A 7,869-nucleotide genomic window follows, 5' to 3' on the forward strand; every position below is an offset into this window, starting at 1 on the left:
ACACTTTTAACACATTTCGAACATGATAAACATAAATGAAAGTGTGTTTTTCAAAAAATGCATCTGATTTCACTCAACTTATTAATTCTGGGACACCCTGTATTCACTCGTCCAACTAAACTAAGGAGGGAACACAGGAGTACTAATTGCAGGTGGCGAGCATAGCTTCCAGAAATGGTCATGCGGTCAAATTCAAATGGCTGTGAGTCACAACAGCAGTGTGCTTTTTGTATGAATATTTTGCATTATGTAGTGCAGACATAGATGATGTAGAAAGCAGACATGCTGCTGGGCCATGCTGCATTGTGCAGGATTGGAAACATGAGACATCAACAGGGCACTTCTGGAGAATGAATGAAAGGGTTTGTTTTGCCTTTACCCAGACACACACACATGCACATGAAGTATCAACAGGATGCTGACAAAAATTTTAATGTTCTTCGCATTTCCTCTACCAAATTGGACAAAAAGGTTTTCATGAAATGTTATATGCTACTTATAATGCATAAGTAGTGTCCATATTTTATTGTTGGAAAATGGCCTAAAACAAAGATAAAACCCAGTGCAGTATACTCAAATATAGAAATAGAGAGGCAGAAATAGGTGTCTTGCTATAGAGGAGGTACATGGTTATGCACAGAGAGAGAGAGAGAGAGAGTGACCAAAGGGAAAGAGAGCAGAAAACAGCAAAAGTGTAAGAGAGAGCAGAAGAGAGATGGTGATGTGCTAGGGTATACTCACAAGTAACAAAAATATGAGTGTAGAACCTGGTTAGAAAAATAGGGAGTGGGTGTGGGGAGCAGTGACACAGTGAGGGCAAGAAAGGGGATTGGAAAACAATCATAATGTACGAGGAGGAAATGTGAGGAAGAGAAACATGCAATTAGAAGAGGAGTTGTAGTTTGATTTCTTAAGATAGAGTGGGTGAAAAGTGTGTAGTTACATGTGGGTGGAACACAACTCTTATATATATATTTGTATGTATGTATATATATGTGTGTTTGTGTGTGTATATATATATACATATATATATGTATATATGTATGTGTGTGTTTGTCTCCTGTCCCGTCACCACTTGACAACCAGTGTTGGTGTGTTTATGTCCCCGTAACTTAGCAGTTTGGCAAAAGAGACTGATAGAATAGGCTTAAAAAATAAGTCTTTCAAAGCAGTGCTCCAGCATGGCTGCAGTCAAATGACTGAAATAACTAAAAGAATAAAAGAATACTATAACCAACAGAAAATACTACAAAATTTTAATGTCCTAGTAAATTTATACTGTAAAGTCTTAACTGATAAAGAATACTATATAACCAATTTAAAATGCAAAACAAGTAATTTTTAATGGATTACCAAAATTGCACAAAAGTAAAATTATAAATGATGCCAGCACAGAATCGTCATCTTTCTAAAATGTTCTTTGCCCAAATGATTTATAATTAAGACTAAAAGTGGGAGGTTCATCGTGAAACCTATCAATTGAGTAATTTCTATGACATTACTGAAACTGTATTGTAAACATATACAAATTTACAAAAGAGATGGCTTTGATATGTTAAATCACCTCCCACGTACAGTGTATGAAGAACTCTTTAAGCTTCATTTAATGCAGTTACCCTGAATATAAATATGCAAGATGAATATGGAATAGGAGTAATAAATTTTGGCCAAATAAATGTACTCAAGAATTATGAAACCATATAGGTAAAGAATTCTTTTTAGAAAGATTTCAATTTACTCTCATAACAACCCTCTTAATTTTGGCCAAGCCAAGACAAAAATTTGAAACAGTAATGGGAATAAAGGTAGCTCCTGCATATGCAAATTTGGTAATGGGATAGCCAACAATGCTGCAGGATGGCAGTGTTATTTCAGAAATATGCGCAATCTTGGTGTGGTCAGGTGTGAAGTCACTGTTCCTGGATATGAACTGTAGTGAACAAGGTGCTCCAAACTAGAGGCCATCTATACCTCTATAGCAGCAGAACAGCTGGTTTATTCAGACATGTAGCTTTCCTGAAAATGTTCCAGTCACTACTACTAGTAAGGACTGGAACTGTATGGAACTAGTGCATTGGAGAAGTGGGTGCAAAAGACTCAAAAACCTGCTCATAAATTTCCAACTGGCTGCAGTTACCAGCTAGATTTCCCTGATGTGCCAGTGTGGACATGAATCAACTACAGTGAGACATCAGCTACACAAACCACAAGTTTGTGAATTTCCTGGTCAATTTAGGTAGGGCCCATAGACAGGGACCTAGTTACTGGAAGATGAATATATCTTTATTAGCATGCAAAGACTACAGGGACCATATTATGAATTGGTCAAGTAGTAGCTGATGGGAATAATCACCAACTTGTGGTGGGTCACTCTGAAGAGGGTGATTATATCGGAATTGATAGCATTTAGCAAAAAACTAGCACTAGAGAGTAGATTCTTCCAGAAGAAGCAATTAGTAAACGCATCACAAATCACATTCTTAGTTATAGTACCCCTTGACTATTTATTCAACATAAAACATGAAGGCTGTGTTGTCAGGACTCAGAACCATATGTGGGAAACTGTTTGATGCGCCTAAGTGAAACTGGTGAGAGTTACACGATTTCAAGCAAATGTGTGTGGCATTCCAGGAACACTTTGTTCAACCGTTCATAATGGGCAGGATATGGTAGCAGACTTGAATTCCTATCTCAATGACATGCAGTGACTCCTGGCAGAAGACGCAAATCAGCAAATTTGGATGGTTTGCCCCCTCATGCTTTATGATTTTGTCAGATTGTTTTGGTGAGCTCTTGACAGACATCTCTTGCAAATTGCAGCTGAATGAGAATGAATTGGGGATTTTCTATTCTTCTATTTTTTTTTCTTCAATTTGTTTCAGTCATTTGACAGTGGCCTTTAGTCGAGCAAATCGATTCGATCCCAGGACTTATTCTTTGTAAGCCTAGTACTTATCGGTTCTCTTGCCGAACCACTAAGTGTCGGGGAGTAAACACATCAGCATCGGTTGACAAGCGATGTTGGGTGGGGGGACAAACACAGACGCACACATGCATTCATATAGATACACGACGGGCTTCTTTCAGTTTCCGTCTACTAAATCCACTCACAAGGCTTTGGTCGGCCTGAGGCTATAATAGAAGACACTTGCCCAAGATGCCACACAGTGGGACTGAACCCCAAACCATGTGGTTGGTAAGCAAGCTACTTACCACACAGCCACTCCATAACATATGGTTATGTTGTTGGCAAAGAATGCTGACAAATTTTGGCCTATAACTTTTTTAAGCATAAAGTTTAAGATTTTGGACAAGGTCTTAGTGAAATTGTTGATGCTTGTTGTTAAAAGTATGAGTGGAGAAACACATACACGTGCAATTCCAAATAGGTCCATCTATGACAACTGATACTTTATGCGACACATCAGAGAGAGGTTTAGGGACAAAGCTGATTTTGGTGGGGCTCTGATCAATCTAGATCAGTAAATGGCATTTGACAAGGCTGACCATTGCTTCTAGGCAGGCACCCTGAAAGTGAATGAGTTGGAGTACACTTCCAGAGCTGCATTGCTGCAATGCATAGTAGTGCCGATATGGTGGTAAAAATAAAACAGTTCCTAGGCTACCTCCTCCAGCCTCTTCTGTAAGTACTGGCTCTTGAGCTACTGCTGTGGGAAGATGGAATGGTTGATGGGCATCCCTTTCAAGCTGTCACCCATGAGGTACTGGCTCTTGAGCTACTGCTGTGGGAAGATGGAACGGTTGATGGGCATCCCTTTCAAGCTGTCACCCAGGAGGGCCATGTCACCATAAGTGACTGACGTCACTATCTATGGAAGTGGAGGCAGTCAGCACCATTCTAAAAAAATGAGTTGGTTGTAAGAACTAAGGTCAATCTGAGCATCTTGAGAGGCAGGTCCATGCTGTCAGTGTAGTAGAACACTTGATCGACAGACAAGTTAAACTGGTGGTGGGGGTCTGGTTCGCTCCTGACTGCCAGATAGATAGAAAGTGAGATGAGGCGATGACCCCCATCTTACCCAGAAATGGGCCAAGCAGATGTCTTTGAAATGTCACGCAGATGTAGTGAATGTCTAAATTACCTTCATTGCTTACCGCCTGACCATTGTATCTTGCTCTGATTCCCACCTGATATTCAATTTGTTGTTGAAAGGATGTGTTTCACAGCCAGGGAGTCTATCAGCTACCAGCAGCCTCTACATGGTGAATTAGGCATGATCTGGTTACTGATATGCAGACATGTGCTGAGGCTATACCACTTGTAACGATTCTTAGATGGTGGACAGGTGTGGGCACCGTTTGAAAGTCATGTCTTTCTGCATCTTGTCTTATTGACAGAGCTGTGATCCTGGGTGAACAAAGGCTGAGACTGGGTACCTGGCATTTAGAGTGTAGTCTGGCTCTCGCAACCCTATACAAGCCAGGCAACAGGATTGACAGATATTCCACTCTAGCAATTTATAGGGGATAAGGATTAGTGGTGGGAAAGAGTGATGACATTCCTATGGAGACTTTGGGCATTAATAAAAATGAACCAATTAGTCTGTTCTGGTTAACTTTCCTATCATGGACTACCAGAAATTATGGGGTTTACTGTGTTACCAGCTTGAGATGCTCTACAAGCATGGAAGTGCTGCTAGGAGAGCCTGTCCAAGATGTGTGCAACATGACAAAATTATTTTGCATGCTTCTCCAATTTTCTTCAGTTCTTTCCATTCTTTCAGGCTTTTTCTCCATCACCTCAACCATTTATTTTTCACTCCATCCTCTCCCTTTTTTGTCACCTTGATTTCTTCTTGTTTAATGTCTAGATTTGCTGACTTGGGGGAGTTATGTTGAACAGCTGCTTTCACGTGCAAGATGGATTCAGTTATCAGTCACGTCCATCATAATGATTACCTCACTGTCCTCCTCTATTTGATGGCTAAGCAAAAGAAGTGGTGGGTGAAGCTGAAAGATATGGAGACAGAATTTTCTCTTTGGTAGAGCTCTTATCGATTTTTTCACTTGGAAAGGAAAGTGAGGGTGAAGGAAAAAGTGCTATCTTTAAGTGAATTTATTGAAAGTGAGTATGGTGAAAACAACAAGAATGGATGAAACCATGCTATATTTATGCCTGTTAGTTGGAGAGCAGTAATTGGAGAGGGCACTTGCTCTTGGTATTCAGGTAGGTCTTGGATGGTGGAGCTCCTCAATTGGCCCAAGGTCCTCCTGCATCAAGAGGATAGCATAATCATCTTTTTGTTTTTAATGTTGTATACCATATATACTTACTTTTTAACCAGTTAATTCTTTGTAAACCCAAAACTTTGTCTCTCTTTGAGACATAATGTTTTGGAGTTTACACAGAATCTGTTGTCCTGGTGGCAAATTATAGAAATTATCATTATTTTTCTATTTATTTTTTTTTTGGCCAAGCTTCTCCAATTTTCTTCAGCTCTTATCATCCTTTCACGCTTTTTCTCCCTCCCCTCAACCTTTTATTTTTCTCTCCATCCTCTCCCTTTTTTGTCACTTTGATTTCTTCTTGTCTAGCTGCTATTTTCACCCCTCTACTAAAAACACTAATAGTCATTATTCATACTCACAGCCTTAAAATAACTATAGACTCCTGCCTAATTATTGTTGACTTAATCTTACACTAGCTTACACTTTTTCAGGAAACTAAATGAAAAACTTTCGCATTAAAGAAGGAACATGTCATTTCTCTCCCAGCAGTATTTAAGAACCCTGTCTACATCAGCAGAAAGATCTTCAATCTCTCCTTAAAGATGTAAATATTTGATAGAGCTATACTAGTTAGGGGCTTCAAAATGAAAATTGCCAATACACTCCATTTGCCATGCATACAAAAGAAAAGCACAAATATTATATGATTTGCATAATGCTTCATCATATGTAAAAACTTTTTAGCTACCTCAAGCTTAATACTGGGGGGTGGGGATGAGTCAATTACATCAACCCCAGTGTCCAAGTGGCACTTATTTTATCAACCCTGAAAGGATCAAAGGCAAAGTTGACGTCAATGGAATCTCAAGCTTAATATTAATTCTTAGTTGCATTAAGAACAAGATAAATGTAATATCACACATACCCACCATCAAACAAGAAAATACATGCTAGTCATGAAACTTAATCCTGCATGGAAACAATACTTAATGAGGCAGAAAAGAATACAGTCGTCAAATATGTTTGGAAATAAAAGCTTCAAACTACAGTATTAAATAGAAAATCCTGGAAATTTCCAGACTCTACTAAGCTAAAAGGTGTGATTGATGTTCAGTGGAAGAGACTCTTTAGAAATCTTCATAAACATGACTTCTATTTAAACATACAATCAGAGAAATTAGGGAAATGCAGACACTTTGAAAAGCACCTACTTTGCAACAGGGAAGCACCACCTTCAGTCAACAAGAGCCAGATATGCATTGGTACCTGATATTTTTTCATTTACTTCTTCAAACTTTCCGACTATATTCTTAGTTTCATATTTACCTTTCCTTCCCATTTCCCATCTTTCTGTTAGCTACCCTTAATATTCCCTTTCTTATTGAACTACATTTAATGGTTTTTGTCTCTCCTCAATTTCATCTTACAATGATTTTCTCAGTAACCTCAGTATTTACAACGAAAATAAAATAATTTTTGACTGATGAGAATTAGTTATATTATCATGAAACAGAAATTTTAAAAACTTTGGAAAATATTTTAACACCATCTGGTAACTAGATGAAGACCACAAGGCCAATGGTAATCCTCATAAAAATTAAGTCATCACACACATCAATTCCAAATGTATCCATAAAGACAATTTTTTTTCTATCCAATTGGGAAAATACCACATTCACTAGGCTCACACCACCACAAATCTCTATGACAGCAGAACAAACACTACTTTCATTCCTGCCAAGTTAAAAAGTTCCCAACTTGCACACACAATACCCATATATATATATATAACTATTACACGATTTCTCATGAACCTACTTAATCACAGCATCTATTTACACCAACAAAAAATGAAACAAATAATTTCAACACCTCAACACACTTCTCCAATTAATTCTTTCCAGTGAATGGGCACTGATAATTCAAGGGATGCAACTTACATTTAAATATTGCTAAATTACTGCCCCTCCCAAACAAAAATTCATCCACAAGTAACGGTTTTTTCTTTCTCCCATAAAAACCCATATTACCAATGGCTATCTGGAGTAATAACTGAAGACAGATTGAAGAATGAAGGGGAAAGTGGCAATAGCTTGGAATAATTTTGGCCCGATATGTTTCTTCAAGCATGAAACTTATGTTGTTGTCTCAAACATTATAAGCTGCTAAATATAAAATGTTCATAACTCTTAAATGTATTGGGTAGTTTAATTTGCTAAACCTATCAACAAATGGCAAGAGAGGAAGAGGCCGACCAAGAACCCGCTGGCTTGACACCATCAAGAGTGATACCGGAATGGACATAGCCAATCTGAAAGAAGCGGTCCAGGATAGAACTGAGTGGAGGACACTGATCCATCGAGTAACCGAGAGTCGACTTCGACTGAGCGGATAGATAGATAGATCAACAAATTGCATATATTTCTTTTGTCAATACCAAGCATCTGAGAAAATGTTAATGAAATACTAAAAATGCATAAATTGAACATCCAGTTCATCTACTGAATTAATGAAAAAAAAAAAAATGCTTTCAATATTTTTATTTATCTTTGGTTTATTAAAATTTTGCTTTTACATCCTCCATTTTCCTATCTAAAATGGGTTGGATGACAACATCATAAATTAAAAATATAAATAAAAAGAATACTTGTAGAAAAGAAAATTCATAAAATAAACAGA

This window comes from Octopus sinensis, linkage group LG14 (genome assembly GCF_006345805.1).
Source record: "Octopus sinensis linkage group LG14, ASM634580v1, whole genome shotgun sequence".
Classification (NCBI taxonomy): Eukaryota; Metazoa; Mollusca; class Cephalopoda; order Octopoda; family Octopodidae; genus Octopus; species Octopus sinensis.